Below are 18,299 nucleotides of genomic sequence, written 5' to 3'. Positions count from 1 at the left end.
ACCCTAATATGTGACAGGCGCTATTCTTAGTTCTAGGAATAAAGTTATGAAAAACAAAATCTGCACTTGAGGAAATTACATTCTTGTCAGGACCAGAGAGACAAACAGTAGGCAAACCAAATACAACATAATGTTCAATCATAAGTGATGAGTACATGTCCATACAGCCACATAAGATGGACCTGGGATCTAGAGTTGCTGGTTATCAAGGTAGCCTTTGTGAGACTTAATTTATGAAAAGATGTCGATCAAATACAGATCTAGAGGATGAGTGTTAGAAGTGCAGTGAACTAATTGCAAGTGCAAAATCTACAATGTGGGAATGATCTTAAGCATATTTTGGAGAACCAAGTTGCCAAGTGCAGTATAGTGAGCTGGAGGGAGATTGGTAAGAGGTAAAGTCAAAAAAGGATGCAGAAGGCAGATCATAGAGAGCCCGGTAGGCCCCTGTTGAAAGTTGGGCTTTTACACTATAGGCTTTAGCATATAGTTTCAGGACTCCATGATATTAATTAGAACACTAAGTACAAAGCAAGAGAATACAATAATGTCACTTTTTTTCTTCTAGAAGACCATTGACTAAGGCCTGAAGAATGGATTTTAGGTAGAACAAGGCTGGATCAGAGAGACAATTAGGAGGCTATTGCAAACGATGATAGAACTCTGAGCTAGAAGCAATGATGAATAGCATTGCATGGATTTATGATAGAATTTGGAAATAAAGCCAGCAGAAACCAGGAGAGTGACAGAAAGAAACAAATTATGAGCTACTCCTAGATTCTTGGCTTGAGAAATTAGGTAGATGGTAGTGTCTTTAATAGAGATGGGAGGAGACATGCAAATGAATCTTGTTACTTTTTTGTTCCTAAACATATTATTGATAAAAATAATTATGCATATATACACAGTGATATTATTTTTTGCAACAATTTGTGAAACTCTATTCTTAATCTACTGTCAAATAGTAAACACTGCTGGCATTAACACACTGGCTACTATTTTAGGTAAATAATTGTTCTATACTTCATATTTGATTGTGAAGGGAATAAACATTATTTATGAAGAACGATCGTGTGAAATACTTATTCTTTAAAAAATTTCTCATCTTTTTCTATACATTCATCTCAAAATCTTTAGATGATTATTGACTGTTTTGTGTATTTCTGTATTAGTTTGTAGAATTCAACTTAATACATTCAGAGAGGATATGTGTTAATAAAAATGTCAATATAAAAACAAACTTACGACGTGTATACTTAGGATTTTTAAAAAGTGGTAGCATGTATTTCTTAATATTCTCATCTATCAAAAAAGTTTAAGCTCTGAGCAAATGAGTGCTATGCTCAAAAACGAATGGGGTCCATGCTAGTAGTTCTTAGAAGGCAAAATACCACAGATCCTTTATCGATAACCTAGATACATACCCACAGTTACCCCAAAGTAGGTAGTTCTTTAATTCATTTTCATCTAAGCTGATGTGATTGAATTGAAATTTTTTAAATCAGCAATTCCTCTCTTAAGGTACATGCAGGAGAAAGAAGAGAAATGAGTGGATGGCTCAAATGTATAAAGTGAAAAGAAATGTTAAAGAAGATAGATGATTTATAACTATAGTGGGCACTTTGTACTGGAGTTTATGTAGAATATCTTGGTTATGATTTTCTTTAGATGAAGAACCTTAGATTTTAGTGAACCTAAGGCCATACACATTCCTGGTAGCAAAGCTAACACAGAAACTCAAATGCTTGAATTTCAAGTTAATAGAGTCAAACAATATTAAAACAAAATATAACGATTACTAAGTATAATTTTAGAAAGTAATTAATAAATGTTCTATATATGACACCTATGGTTTTGCTGCCAAGCATCCAAGAATTCTCAAAATTGTGCATAAATTATATGTAAAGTTTTAAGAGGATTTGCATATTCTATCACATTCTTAAATGTACCCATTACGCCAAGTAAGTTAAGATTCATTATCTTAAAGACAAAAAAACGTAAGTAAGTAGAGATACATCAGAGTGCCTGTGAAAATATCTAACTCATATTTTGGCAGCAATATATATGTTGGTTGCCTTCTTTGAGTACATACTATTATCCAAGGAAATTTGAAAGATAATTACATGTAGGTGTGTGCATATGTGTGTATGAGTGTGTGCATAATAGATGCATGTGTGTAAAACTGTATACTACAAATTCATATATATAGTTTTTTTCAGACATATACACCCACACACATAGAGAAATAGAATATCAAGGCATCTTCTAACTGTGTACTGTCCCTCATTTCAACTCTAAAAGGAGGTAGTCAGATAACAGTCATATTGCTACAAACTTCTCTCATAATGTTTTTTGGGGGATGTTTGACACTATTTTCCTGAAAACCTGATTGTTAAGCATGCTCTGTTTACATGATAAACAATTACAGCACAAATCTAATCTTCAATAACTTTATGTTAAAGTCAGTGGAGATATTTTATTGATTCTATTTTTAATACAGTTTTACATCAGGTATTTGGTTGAGAAAGAAACATAAACAATAAAGATGTTTTAATTTCAGAAAAGAAATAAAGATCAAATTTACTTGAAACTAACCAAAACAAATGACAAAAAAAAAAAAAAAATCGGTTTCTATACCAGTTCTGGCATTAGTGTTATAGAAGAAGGGGAAGTCAGTAGAAGGAGAAATGACAGAATGAGAACCATCTCATTTAAGACTAAAAGGTTTTTGTTCTGTGAGGCAACATATATAATAGGAAACATTTTAAAATACCCAATTAACAACTCTGATATCTGAAAAATGTATTAACTGCATAACTAATAACCATTACTTAACTTGTAAACTTTTTTCATGTCACTGAAATTAAGCAGGGAATTGTTTTATCAACACAAAATTATTTATCCTTGTTATTTACCAAGAGCGTATCCATTGCATGCATAATTATAACCTCCTAAAAAAACAGGAATAATTCTTTTTTTCAACCATTGTTTTAAGCACCTGCTATTTAAATATTGTTGTAGCACTGCAGATTATAAATAGTTATTTGTATAATGGGTGAGATTAAAAAAATTAAAAATTAATAAAGAAGAATTGATTAAAAATAAGATAATAAAAATGACAGGAAAATGGCTTAAACGTAGAGACAGGAAAAACTATGGTGACTAGACTTCAGATTTGGGTAATAAAAATAGGAAATTTGAAAAAATAAGAATAGCTTTTTTTTTTTTTTTTTTTGAGACAGAGTCGCCCAGGCTGGAGTGCAGTGGCCGGATCTCAGCTCACTGCAAGCTCCGCCTCCCGGGTTTACACTAAAAATAGATTTTCGAAGGATCTTCTAAACTATCTTTAGGACTAATAAATATTGTAAGTTGGGGAGTATAAGGATATGAATTTTGATCAAATTATTAAAAAATTAGTAGCCACACAGAGGACTTGGGCTTTGACATGACAAACAGTAGAAAGACCTGGGCAGTTTTCAAGGAAGGGCTAAAACGTAGTATATAAGTGGGACAGCATTAGGCACAGCAGGTTTGGGATTGATACATCAGCAGGTACTGCATGGCATCTGTAGGAATGAACAGCTGAGCAAAGCGTCATTTCTTCATCCAAATGCCGAGAACCTAATAAGTGGTAAAAATGAAGAGACATAGAACCCTTATGGTGACTCTTTGTCTTCTATTTTTTATCTGCTTTTATTTTTAACATTAAAATTTTTAATTTAAAAGGAAGCCATAATGTATTATCTTGCTCACTTAATTAATTACAGAAGTTAACCATGAGAAATGAATGAAAGTCAAGGTAGGGTCAGGCTAAGTTAGGTTATACTGCAGAAACAACCTTGCAGTTTTCATGGCTGATCACAATCAATGTTTGTATCCTGCTCATCATACATTCACTGTGTTAGCTGAGGACTCTGTTTCCTATTTTGTTATTAACTAAGCTAATGAAGCAGCCATTATCCTGCAAGTTGACAGTTGCTGTGACAGAGGGAAAAATACTGACAATTAGATATAACATGGCGCATCCACTCAAAACTCATTGAATATGGCTAGTTATACCCACCATGCACAAGGAACCCATATGCAAAGGAATGTGGGTGGATGTCATCCTGCCATGTGTTCCGCAAACAGGAAAATAGAATATTTCTTCATCCTCTAAAATGAGATGGAGTAAGACTCCTTCAAAGACATGTGAGACTGGTGAAAGGCTTTTTTTATTTTTTTTTTCAAAATGTTAAAAATAGTGTTTGATAGCACATAAAAATAATAGACTATCATACAATAATGTTTATATTATTATACTTTTAGTTCTGCGGTACATGTGCAGAACGTGCAGTTTTGTTACATAGGTATACATGTGCCATGGTGGTTTGTTGCACCCATCAACCCATCATCTACATTAGGTATTTCTCCTAATGCTATCCCTCCCCTAGCCCCCCACTCTCCAACAGACCCCGGTGTGTGATGTTCCCCTCCCTGTATCCATGTGTTCTCATTGTTCAACTCTCACTTATGAGTGAGAACATATGGTATTTGGTTTTCTGTTCTGGTGATAGTTTGCTGAGAATGATGGTTTCCAGCTTCATCTATGTCCCTGCATGGTACATGAACTTATCCTTTTTTATGATTGCATAGTATTCCATGGTATATATGTGCCACATTTTCTTTATCCAGTTTATCTTTGATGAACGTTTGGGTTGGTTCCAAGTCTTTGCTACTGTGAATAGTGCCACAATAAACATACGTGTTCATGTGTCTTTATAGCAGCATGATTTATAATCCTTTGGGTATATACCCAGTAATGGGTTTGCTGGGTCAAATGGTATTTCTAGTTCTAGACCCTGGAGGAATCGCCACACTGTCTTCCACAATGGTGGAATTAATTTACACTCCCACCAAAAGTGTAAAAGCCTTCCTACTTCTCCACATCCTCTCCAGCATCTGTTGTTTCCCGACTGACACAAAGGCTTTGTTTGTTTGTTTGTTTGTTTGTTTTTTAAGGGTCAGGGGTATATACAATATTGAGTGCAATGTCTGGTGAATTTAACAACTTTTCTAAACTATTCAAGGATGATCATTTGAATGTTGTTATTAATATAGGAATTGAAGGGTCATAAAGTGGCTGGGATATATATTTGGTTGTTATTGGATAGAATTTATAGATGAAGTTGCAGAATGGGAATTTACTGAGGGCATGACAATTCAGAGAGACCAGAAAAACAGCAATGACAGATTGTAGTTGGCGTTGCAATGAGGAAGAGCAATTCCAGTAGTCAGAAAAGAAGATAGAACAATGTGAACAATGCATTCAATGTATCTTAAAAAGAAGTGTTTCTAGAAGTAAGTGGCACAGCATGTCAAATACTAAAACAAGTTAAATGAAGGAGAAAATGTTAATGGAATTGGCTTATAATAATATCTAAAATGCAATCAACACTTACACCAGTCAGACCCCGCTTTAAGACATATATATATGTCTTATATATGTATATATACATATACACAGATATGTATGTAATATATGAACTCATCTTACTTTTAGACTCTTCATTACAGATGAGACATAATCAGTGAGTAAAAAACCCTGAGGTCACGTGACCAACAAGTTGCAGAGATAGAATGTGAACCAGACATTCTGGCTGCGGAATTCTGGTCTGTTCTTAATCACTATTTCATATTTTAGCATGTGTTTCTAGGTATGTTTCCCCCAATTAAAGCAAAGAAATAAAATGTGGATTATAAACTAGTAATAATGGTAAATGGGGCATGGAGACAAGTACAGTCTATATGCTTGTGGAGTTTAAAAATAAAACAACACAGATATATTTTACATTATTAAATTAAAACTGTGTTAAGATAATGTTGAGGGGGGCAGAGCAAGATGGCCGAATAGGAACAGCTCCAGTCTCCAACTCCCAGCGCGAGGGACACAGAAGACCGGTGATTTCTGCATTTTCAACTGAGGTACTGGGTTCATCTCACTGGGGAGTGCCAGACGATCGGTGCTGGTCAGCTGCTGCAGCCCGACCAGTGAGAGCTGAAGCAGGGCGAGGCATTGCCTCACCTGGGAAGCACAAGGGGGAAGGGAATCCCTTTTCCTAGCCAGGGGAACTGAGACACACAACACCTGGAAAATCGGGTAACTCCCACCCCAATACTGCGCTTTAAGCAAACAGGCACACCAGGAGATCATATCCCTCCCACACCTGGCCGGGAGGGTCCCACACCCACGGAGCCTCCCTCATTGCTAGCACAGCAGTCTGTGATCTACCGGCAAGGCAGCAGCGAGGCTGGGGGAGGGGCGCCCGCCATTGCTGAGGCTTAAGTAGGTAAACAAAGCCGCTGGGAAGCTCTAACTGGGTGGAGCTCACAGCAGCTAAAGGAAACCTGCCTGTCTCTGTAGACTCCACCTCTGGGGACAGGGCACAGTAAACAATAACAAACGCAGCAGAAAACTCTCCAGACACAAACGACTCTGTCTGACAGCTTTGAAGAGAGCAGTGGATCTCCCAACACGGAGGCTGAGATCTGAGAAGGGACAGACTCCCTGCTCAAGTGGGTCCCTGACACCTGAGCAGCCTAACTGGGAGACATCCCCCACTAGGGGCAGTCTGACACCCCACACCTCACAGGGTGGAGTACACCCCTGAGAGGAAGCTTCCAAAGCAAGAATCAGACAGGTACACTCGCTGTTCAGAAATATTCTATCTTCTGCAGCCTCTGCTGCTGATACCCAGGCAAACAGGGTCTGGAGTGGACCTCAAGGAATCTCCAACAGACCTACAGCTGAGGGTCCTGACTGTTAGAAGGAAAACTAACAGGAAGGACACCTACACCAAAACCCCATCAGTACATCACCATCATCAAAGACCAGAGGCAGATAAAACCACAAAGATGGGGAAAAAGCAGGGCAGAAAAGCTGGAAATTCAAAAAATAAGAGCACATCTCCCCCGGCAAAGGAGCGCAGCTCATCGCCAGCAACGGATCAAAGCTGGACGGAGAATGACTTTGACGAGATGAGAGAAGAAGGCTTCAGTCCATCAAATTTCTCAGAGCTAAAGGAGGAATTACGTACCCAGCGCAAAGAAACTAAAAATCTAAAAAAAAGTGGAAGCATTGATGGCTAGAGTAATTAATGCAGAGAAGGTCATAAATGAAAGAGATGAAAACCATGACACGAGAAATACATGACAAATGCACAAGCTTCAGTAACCGACTCGATCAACTGGAAGAAAGAGTATCAGTGATCGAGGATCAAATGAATGAAATGAAGCGAGAAGAGAAACCAAAAGAAAAAAGAAGAAAAAGAAATGAACAAAGCCTGCAAGAAGTATGGGATTATGTTAAAAGACCAAATCTACATCTGATTGGGGTACCTGAAAGTGAGGGGGAAAATGGAACCAAGTTGGAAAACACTTTTCAGGATATCATCCAGGAGAACTTCCCCAACCTAGTAGGGCAGGCCAACATTCAAATCCAGGAAATACAGAGAACGCCACAAAGATACTCCTCGAGAAGAGCAACTCCAAGACACATAATTGCCAGATTCACCAAAGTGGAAATGAAGGAAAAAATGTTAAGGGCAGCCAGAGAGAAAGGTCGGGTTACCCACAAAGGGAAGCCCATCAGACTAACAGCAGATCTCTCGGCAGAAACTCTCCAAGCCAGAAGAGAGTGGGGGCCAATATTCAACATTCTTAAAGAAAAGAATTTTAAACCCAGAATTTCATATCCAGCCAAACTAAGTTTCATGAGTGAAGGAGAAATAAAATCCTTTACAGATAAGCAACTGCTTAGAGATTTTGTCACCACTAGGCCTGCCTTACAAGAGACCCTGAAGGAAGCACTAAACATGGAAAGGAACAACAGGTACCAGCCATTGCAAAAACATGCCAAAATGTAAAGACCATCGAGGCAAGGAAGAAACTGCATCATTCACGAGCAAAATAACCAGTTAATATCATAATGGCAGGATCAAGTTCACACATAACAATCTTAACCTGGCCGGGCGCGGTGGCTCAAGCCTGTAATCCCAGCACTTTGGGAGGCCGAGACGGGCGGATCACGAGGTCAGGAGATCGAGACCATCCTGGCTAACACGGAGAAACCCCGTCTCTACTAAAAAATACAAAAAATTAGCCGGGCGAGGTGGCGGGCGCCTGTAGTCCCAGCTACTCGGGAGGCTGAGGCAGGAGAATGGCACAAACCCGGGAGGCGGAGCTTGCAGTGAGCTGAGATCCAGCCACTGCACTCCAGCCTGGGCGACAGAGCCAGACTCCGTCTCAAAAAAAAAAAAAAAAAAAAAAAAAAAAAAAAAAAATTAACCTTAAATGTAAATGGACTAAATGCTCCAATTAAAAGACACAGACTGGCAAACTGGATAAAGAGTCAAGACCCATCAGTCTGCTGTATTCAGGAGACCCATCTCACACGCAGAGACATACATAGGCTCAAAATAAAGGGATGGAGGAAGATTAACCAAGCAAATGGAGAACAAAAAAAAGCGGGGGTTGCAATACTAGTCTCTGATAAAACAGACTTTAAACCAATAAAGATCAAAAGAGACAAAGAAGGCCATTACATAATGGTAAAGGGATCAATTCAACAGGAAGAGCTAACTATCCTAAATATATATGCACCCAATACAGGAGCACCCAGATTCATAAAGCAAGTCCTTAGAGACTTACAAAGAGACTTACTCCCATACAATAATAATGGGAGACTTCAACACTCCACTGTCAACATTAGACAGATCAACGAGACAGAAAGTTAACAAGGATATCCAGGAATTGAACTCATCTCTGCAGCAAGCAGACCTAATAGACATCTATAGAACTCTCCACCCCAAATCAACAGAATATACATTCTTCTCAGCACCACATCATACTTACTCCAAAATCGACCACGTAATTGGAAGTAAAGCACTCCTCAGCAAATGTACAAGAACAGAAATTATAACAAACTGTCTCTCAGACTACAGTGCAATCAAACTAGAACTCAGGACTAAGAAACTCAATCCAAACCATTCAACTACATGGAAACTGAACAACCTGCTCCTGAATGACTACTGGGTACATAATGAAATGAAGGCAGAAATAAAGATGTTCTTTGAAACCAATGAGAACAAAGATACAACATACCAGAATCTCTGGGACACATTTAAAGCAGTGTGTAGAGGGAAATTTATAGCACTAAATGCCCACAAGAGAAAGCAGGAAAGATCTAAAATTGACACTCTAACATCGCAATTAAAAGAACTAGAGAAGCAAGAGCAAACACATTCGAAAGCTAGCAGAAGGCAAGAAATAACTAAGATCAGAGCAGAAATGAAGGAGATAGAAACACAAAAAACCCTCCAAAAAATCAATGAATCCAGGAGTTGGTTTTTTGAAAAGATCAACAAAATTGACAGACCACTAGCAAGACTAATAAAGAAGAAAAGAGAGAAGAATCAAATCGACGCAATTAAAAATGATAAAGGGGATATCACCACCGACCCCACAGAAATACAAACTACCATCAGAGAATACTATAAACACCTCTACGCAAATAAACTGGAAAATCTAGAAGAAATGGATAATTTCCTGGACACTTACACTCTTCCAAGACTAAACCAGGAAGAAGTTGAATCCCTGAATAGACCAATAGCAGGCTCTGAAATTGAGGCAATAATTAATAGCCTACCAACCAAAAAAAGTCCAGGACCAGATGGATTCACAGCTGAATTCTACCAGAGGTACAAGGAGGAGTTGGTATCATTCCTTCTGAAACTATTCCAATCAATAGAAAAAGAGGGAATCCTCCCTAACTCATTTTATGAGGCCAACATCATCCTGATACCAAAGCCTGTCAGAGACACAACAAAAAAAGAGAATTTTAGACCAATATCCCTGATGAACATCGATGCAAAAATCCTCAATAAAGTACTGGCAAACCGGATTCAGCAACACATCAAAAAGCTTATCCACCATGATCAAGTGGGCTTCATCCCTGGGATGCAAGGCTGGTTCAACATTCGCAAATCAATAAACATAATCCAGCATATAAACAGAACCAAAGACAAGAACCACATGATTATCTCAATAGATGCAGAAAAGGCTTTTGACAAAATTCAACAGCTCTTCATGCTAAAAACGCTCAATAAATTCGGTATTGATGGAACGTACCTCAAAATAATAAGAGCTATCTATGACAAACCCACAGCCAATATCATACTGAATGGGCAAAAACTGGAAAAATTCCCTTTGAAAACTGGCACAAGACAGGGATGCCCTCTCTCACCACTCCTATTCAGCATAGTGTTGGAAGTTCTGGCTAGGGCAATTAGGCAATAGAAAGAAATCAAGGGTATTCAGTTAGGAAAAGAAGAAGTCAAATTGTCCCTGTTTGCAGATGATATGATTGTATATTTAGAAAACCCCATTGTCTCAGCCCAAAATCTCCTTAAGCTGATAAGCAACTTCAGCAAAGTCTCAGGATACAAAATTAATGTGCAAAAATCACAAGCATTCTTATACACCAGTAACAGACAAACAGAGAGCCAAATCAGGAATGAACTTCCATTCACAATTGCTTCAAAGAGAATCAAATACCTAGGAATCCAACTTACAAGGGATGTAAAGGACCTCTTCAAGGAGAACTACAAACCACTGCTCAGTGAAATCAAAGAGGACACAAACAAATGGAAGAACATACCATGCTCATGGATAGGAAGATCAATATCGTGAAAATGGCCATACTGCCCAAGGTAATTTATAGATTCAATGCCATCCCCATCAAGCTACCAACGAGTTTCTTCACAGAATTGGAAAAAACTGCTTTAAAGTTCATATGGAACCAAAAAAGAGCCCGCATCTCCAAGACAATCCTAAGTCAAAAGAACAAAGCTGGAGGCATCACGCTACCTGACTTCAAACTATACTACAAGGCTACAGTAACCAAAACAGCATGGTACTGGTACCAAAACAGAGATATAGACCAATGGAACAGAACAGAGTCCTCAGAAATAATACCACACATCTACAGCCATCTGAACTTTGACAAACCTGAGAGAAACAAGAAATGGGGAAAGGATTCCCTAGTTAATAAATGGTGCTGGGAAAATTGGCTAGCCATAAGTAGAAAGCTGATACTGGATCCTTTCCTTACTCCTTATACGAAAATTAATTCAAGATGAATTAGAGACTTAAATGTTAGACCTAATACCATAAAAATCCTAGAGGAAAACCTAGGTAGTACCATTCAGGACATAGGCATGGGCAAAGACTGCATGTCTAAAACACCAAAAGCAACAGCAGCAAAAGCCAAAATTGACAAATGGGATCTAATTAAACTAAAGAGCTTCTGCACAGCAAAAGAAACTACCATCAGAGTGAACAGGCAACCTACAGAATGGGAGAAAATTTTTGCAATCTACTCATCTGACAAACGGCTAATATCCAGAACCTACAAAGAACTCCAACAAATTTACAAGAAAAAAACAAACAACCCCATCAAAAAGTGGGCAAAGGATATGAACAGACATTTCTCAAAAGAAGACATTCATACAGCCAACAGACACAGGAAAAAATGCTCATCATCACTGGCCATCAGAGAAATGCAAATCAAAACCACAATGAGATACCATCTCACACCAGTTAGAATGGTGATCATTAAAAAGTCAGGAAACAACAGGTGCTGGAGAGGATGTGGAGAAATAGGAACACTTTTACACTGTTGGTGGGATTGTAAACTAGTTCAACCATTATGGAAAACAGTATGGCGATTCCTCAAGGATCTAGAACTAGATGCACCATATGACCCAGCCATCCCATTACTGGGTATATACCCAAAGGATTATAAATTATGCTGCTATAAAGACACATGCACACATATGTTTATTGCGGCACTATTCACAATAGCAAAGACTTGGAATCAACCCAAATGTCCATCAGTGACAGATTGGATTAAGAAAATGTGGCACATATACACCATGGAATACTATGCAGCCATAAAAAAGGATGAGTTTGTGTCCTTTGTAGGGACATGGATGCAGCTGGAAACCATCATTCTTAGCAAACTATCACAAGAACAGAAAACCAAACACCGCATGTTCTCACTCATAGGTGGGAACTGAACAATGAGATCACTTGGACTCAGGAAGGGGAAAGTCACACACCGGGGCCTATCATGGGGAGGAGGGAGGGGGGAGTGGGGAGGGGGGAGGGATTGCATTGGGAGTTATACCTGATGTAAATGACGAGTTGATGGGTGCAGCACACCAACAAGGCACAAGTATACATATGTAACAAACCTGCACGTTATGCACATGTACCCTACAACTTAAAGTATAATAATAATAAATAAATTAAAAAAAAAAAAAGATAATGTTGAAGTTTTCTGACCTGGTTTGTTTTTAGAAATAAGTCATTTAAACATCATTACTGGAAAAGAAAGGAGAAACATGAGTTAAACGTGGTAGAACACCCATTATTTATAATGTGTTCCATTAAACATTCAGTTATTGAATTTATTGAAGTAGACACCTTCCTCAATTTGCAGAATATTAACTAACAGCATCACAATTCACAACTAGGTTTTTTTGGCTTCAGAACCCATATTCCTTTCACTGTGTCATATCAGGGGACACATAGAGAAAAAAATATTAGTGAGATGTTTTTATGTGCTTAATAAAGGGATAGTAACCTAGATAGAAATACTAGAATTCAGTGAAACAAAAGAAACATCTTGATTTTTTTTTCTGAAACTGAAAGTAAAGATACAAAGAACATAGAGATAGTACTCTGTCAGTTTGACAATGGCTATATATACAGATGCATGTGAAACTCATAACAGTTGTAAAACAAACACTGACTACATATTTTAAAATCATTTGCTACCCAGCTATGATGTCCTCAAAGTAAATGAAGAAATCTCAATGTAAGTTAACTATAATTGCTTCCAAAAAAATGGCTGGAGATATTTATGCTCTGCTAAAATCTGTCACATGTCCAATATGGAGTGAAATGTTAAGTAGCTTACATTTCTTTTTGTTTGTTTGTTTTTGAACAAGTTAGGCAGCAGTAACTGTCTTCAGTTACTGTCTGATAGGAAAAATGTATTTCCAGGAATCATTCTTACAATTAAATTATCACGTCGCATGTGGATTTTGAATTTATGTGTTTTTTCTTAAGATTATTTTAATCACTATTATCTTTTGTTACTCTTGTTAGTACCAAGAAGACCAATTAAATTTTCTGATTCTTGGACTTGTTATTTTTAAGACAGTGTGCCATGGGGATGAGGGCATAGATGTTTCTAGCCTATTTAGACAATTAATATTCTGAACTAGGCTTGCATTAGGTGACGAGGCATAAATGAAAAGAAAAAAGGAGGAAATCTATTTGCCAAAGCAAAATCCCACATTCTTCTCTCTGTTTCTTCCTCCCTCAAGAGTGAAACAAGACAATTTTCTCTATAAGCTGTATGAGATAGAACAGTAGCAGTGTGATCTGTCAGTATGATGTTAAGCATAAGAAATTTTTCCCAGAGCAGCTACTTCACATATGCATGTAGATGCATGTACATGTGAGTTTAGTTTCTTATTATAATTCCCAGTATTCTACACTATTTGATTTAACATGTATGATTAAAGCCAATCCTCTATCCATTGTAAATAAAATAAATAAATACGCCAATGTATGAAAATTGTATTCCGATGTATGAAAATCAAAACCTCATATGATTAAAGGGGTATCTGTAATCACGGAGTCTTTGAGTTTTATATACAACAAAATGCCAGATGATAGAGAAAATGCCACATAATTGTCTATATCTAGGTATATCTGACCTTGGTTTTCAATATGGCATAGATATAGCCATTTAAAAGTGAAATGATTTAGGTCATTGCATACCAAATTCTTGGAACTTAATGATTTAAAAGAAAGATGATAAACATATAACGTTTTGGCAATATCCTTGCTTGATTTCTAATGCTTGTTTACCTTAATATGTTCTTTTATCATCATTTAACTATTCTCACTGTTTCTCAACCCTGTTAAATCAATGCAACCACTTCACTTCTCTGTTTTTTTTTTTCACACAGATTTTTTTTTTCTTTTAAAAAGAGTCTCGCCCTGTTGGCCAGGCTGGAGGGCAGTGGCATGATCTCAGCTCACTGCAACCTCCCTCTCCCAAGTTCAAGCGATTCTCCTACCTCAGCCTCCCAAGTAGCTGGGACTACAGGTGCCCACCACCTCACCTGGTAATTTTTTTGTATTTTAGTAGAGACAGGGTTTCACCGTGTTGCCCAGTCTGGTCTTGAACTCCTGAGCTAAGGCAATCTGCCCACCTCAGCCTCCCAAAGTGCTGGGATTACAGGCGTGAGCCACCGTCCTTGGCCTTTTGGCTAAGATCAAGTGTAGTATCTGTTCTTACCAGTTTAACGAAAATGTTTTAGAAATAGACCAAGAATTTTCATATTGACTTTCCACCCATTGCAATTTAACAAATTTAAACTCTAAAGAGTTTGCTATGAGATATGGTTTGAAAACCGTAAAAAAAAAAAAAAAAAAAAAAAGCAGTGGCATTCAAACAGGCAAATAAATAAGCAGAGACTGTAGTTCTATGTATGCTGCTTTGGGAAAGAAAAATCTTTTCATTCTAACGTGCAGTTTTTAATCTTAAAAACACAATTTAGCTAACAATAAAAAAACAACTGTTCTTGCTTCTAAATTAAATTGAGTTTGCATTAATGTTCATATATATAAATATAAATGTTTAAGATTAATGAAGGATTAGAAGTGAGCATTGTAAAACAAACTTAGATTAATAATATTAGACCCTGTGTCAGCTGAGACTCTGCCATAAACAGAAATATTTTGTAAGTTTTAGAGAAATATTGGGAAGAGTTTTTAATAATAATCACACAATAATCACACTGTATTTTATATCTTGGCTATGACTTGGGATATTGGTGCTTAATCTGAAAATAAATAAATATCAAGGGAAATGAAATATTGTTTAATTTCATTTCAAGTTTCATTTTCCAAGTAATTTTTACCCTCCAGATGGTAGGCAATGCATGCCAGTGAAACACAATGGAAGCAGTCCACTTTAATCTCTTAAGGCGCTGCTTCTTCTTTTTAACATGTGTGAATTAATGTCTTCTCTAGGGCTGTTTTAACTTTAATTTATATAGCTCAGCGTTTAGTTTTCTTTGATGTGACCAAAAAATCTGCAAAAAGCATATTAAATGTTATCTGTCTCTTTTTGACAAAATATCTGAGGCAAATCTATTATTTTCTCTTCCGCTAACTACTCCATAGGCTACTAACATGTCTCCCCACATCTACCCTGCCCTCTAAGATCCATTCTCAATGCTAAAGCCCAAAATGTTATTTTAAAAAAATCTATTGGTGTCACCCCTTGCCAACATTTCCTCAATGAATATCCATTGCTCTTAGAATAAAAGATCTCATCTGATTCTGCACTTCCTGAATTTGCTCTGCAACCACACTGGCTTTCTCTCTCTCTCTCTCTTTCTCTAAGTTTCTCTAAGTTGCCATGCACATACTGACTTAGATTTCATTATATTATATAATTTATCACATCTAAGCCAATAATATTTCAGGAGGCTATCCCTCATTTTTGAGACTGTCACATCTTAATATGTCCTGTATTTTCCTCATAAGATATCACAGTTGGTAAATATATATGGAGTAGAATTTCTATTTGAGTGATTTAAATGTTATTTTTTCCTATAACTATGGTGTAAATTCATTGAGAATTATTTGAAGTTATTCAACAAACTTGATTATACCATAATCAGTAAACTATTGCATGTATTAAACCATTAATTATTAAACAAATTAAATCAATAAATTATTCCATAATAAATATGGAAAGTAATATATCAATCACTGATCTTTGTGATTTCCATATAGGGAAAAATAAACACATTAAACAGAGGAGATTTTCACCCTCACTGTTCAAAACATACCTCTGTGATTTCCCCTTAGCAGAACTCTGCAAAGTCTTCCAGACCAAAAAGTTTGAGGGACTAATGGTTTACCTATGTCCCCAATTAGAATTATCTCAATACAAAAATTATGTTTGATTTAATAAAAATGCTTATTTAAATTTCAATTTATTCAAGTATCAAAGTAGTTTATTAGTGAGTTAAAGAGTATTATTAACATATGCAGCCATTGGTCGAGGCAAATCCTATCAGCAGAGTATTAAAAGCCAAGAGTATAGGGAAGGATGGTGGATTACGGAGACAAAAGCAAAAAAACGACTCTTTGCAAAAGGCTTCTTTGAGTTCGGGATTTTCTGGGCTAAGCAATTCCTAAGGAATATTTTTAGCAATAATATTAACAACATGAATGTTACCAACAATTATTTTTCTGTAGAGTATATTGGAAATATGAAAAAAACTGCTATTGAATAGGACTATGATCTCATAGAAAATGAACACAAATGCTATAAAGTCATAACACAGAATGAAACAGAGTAATTTATATTGAAGCATTTTCTATGTATTTTCCTTTAAGTTTTGATCCTCATGGCCTTATAAAACTAAAACCAGAATTAGCATTTGTCTGGATAGAATTTGAGAAAGCAAGGTTGTGTGTAGAGACCTTCAAAAGTTCTGATCACACTGTCTCTTTTACTTAGCAAACGATTTAACATGTTCCACAAAACATGTCTATTTTGTTATGATAAAGTGTATATATATGCAGCTACAGTAATATATTAAACACATTATCCAGCGTATAATAAAATAGAAATGTAAATATGATGGATTGAAATAAGTTGAAGTTTTAATATAGGTTACTGTACAGAAGTGGAAACTTTTGGCATCCTTTGTATGTTCAACCCAGTTCAGAACACTGTCTGTACGATTACTCTGCTATGACCTTGTAAGGAGGCAACTTTATGCTTCCCAAAAGATGCTCATTGAAAAAGAGACACAATAGAGTAGACAGTCTCCCATAAAGATATTAGAATAACATCAGCCTATCTTTAATAACCCATTCACCTCTCTTTTGTTCAGGCTCCAAAGAAATTCTTCTAGTTCATCTCCTCCAATTTTCTTTAAAGTGAGTGATGCGTGCTCAGGTTAATCTTGGAGACTTTATCTTTTATTTTTGACATATTCCACAGGACAGTTAATTCTTTCTGTGGCTACATAGGTGAGATAGGGAAAATGCTATGTTTTAAAATAAGTTGACTTGTTCAAAATAATTTATTTTAGTGAAAATGAGTCTTATAGCATGTTTGCACATGACGTGTGACTAGGACTACTGGGTTTTAGGAAGTAATATTCATTGAGCAAGGAGCAGTTCAAAAGCATAGCCCTCCCATAGAGTCAATGTTCTATTTATTAGATCAGGGAGGTGAGCCTGTTGTGAAAATGAAGACAGCCTGAGGAGATTTCAAATTCTCTTGATGATTGACCAATTTATTCTTAAGGATATGGGGAATCTCAACACCCAGGGGCTACATGAAAATGTTCTTTCTCTCACCTCTTATGAACAGTAGTATCTTGAAAGCAATTCTAACTGCCACTGGTCCTAAAAAGTATGTTAAAATTGTCTTCCCCGATCCCAGTGGGACAAGAGATCCTAGCTAGGAAAATAAAGTACACCCGGTCTTGTTAATGTGGTGACAGACAGCAGGAAAAATAAGAGAATAACTAATGTTCAAATGCTTTATTTTCTACAGGAAAATACATACACACACACACAGACAGACACACACAGACAGACACACACAGAGGCACACACACAACTTAATCTATGTGAAAATGTTTGGCTCAGATCCTGTTATGTTGTCCTGTTATATATTCAGTTTGAGCAAAATTGAGGAGAATTAGATCTCTATTGACCACTAAGGAGCTCTCAAACTTCCTTCCACTATAAACTAAGATTTTGCTCCACTAAGAGGAAAGAAAGATTACAGGATATTTTTCAGCATTGTATAGCAGACTTGATTTTTTTTAAAGTGCCACACTGTAACCATATTTTTAAAAATATTTCTTCACCATTTTGAAAAGTGAACTGCAATTCTGGACAGTTATTTGATTTTATCAATTAATGTGGAATGGCCCTGTCTTGCTAAATCCTATTTATAGAACGACACATTTCTATTTACTTTCCCTACATAAAGATACTTTAACCTGCAATATATTTGATCTAAAATATGTCCCAGCTTCCTTCTTGACTATTTGTGAAACTGAGGTCCTCAGGTTATTGTTTTATATGCATAAATATTGAAATATTGAGCCACAAGCACAAGTATTCCACTTCTGAATATT

The 18,299-nt window shown here is 36.7% G+C and overlaps 1 protein-coding gene and 1 pseudogene across 2 annotated transcripts in view; both read left to right on the top strand.

The window, feature by feature from the left end:
- The window catches only part of CDH18 (cadherin 18), a 1,124,701-nt gene that overhangs the window by 270,525 nt on the left and 835,877 nt on the right, over nucleotides 1-18,299 (top strand). The window lies entirely within an intron of this gene.
- On the top strand, nucleotides 14,367-14,477 carry LOC114679204 (U2 spliceosomal RNA; annotated as a pseudogene).

The sequence above is a fragment of the Macaca mulatta genome, chromosome 6, assembly GCF_049350105.2.
Source record: "Macaca mulatta isolate MMU2019108-1 chromosome 6, T2T-MMU8v2.0, whole genome shotgun sequence".
Lineage (NCBI taxonomy): Eukaryota > Metazoa > Chordata > Mammalia > Primates > Cercopithecidae > Macaca > Macaca mulatta.
The sequence above is the reverse complement of the archived record's forward strand: the minus strand, read 5'-3'. Positions and strand labels throughout refer to the sequence as shown.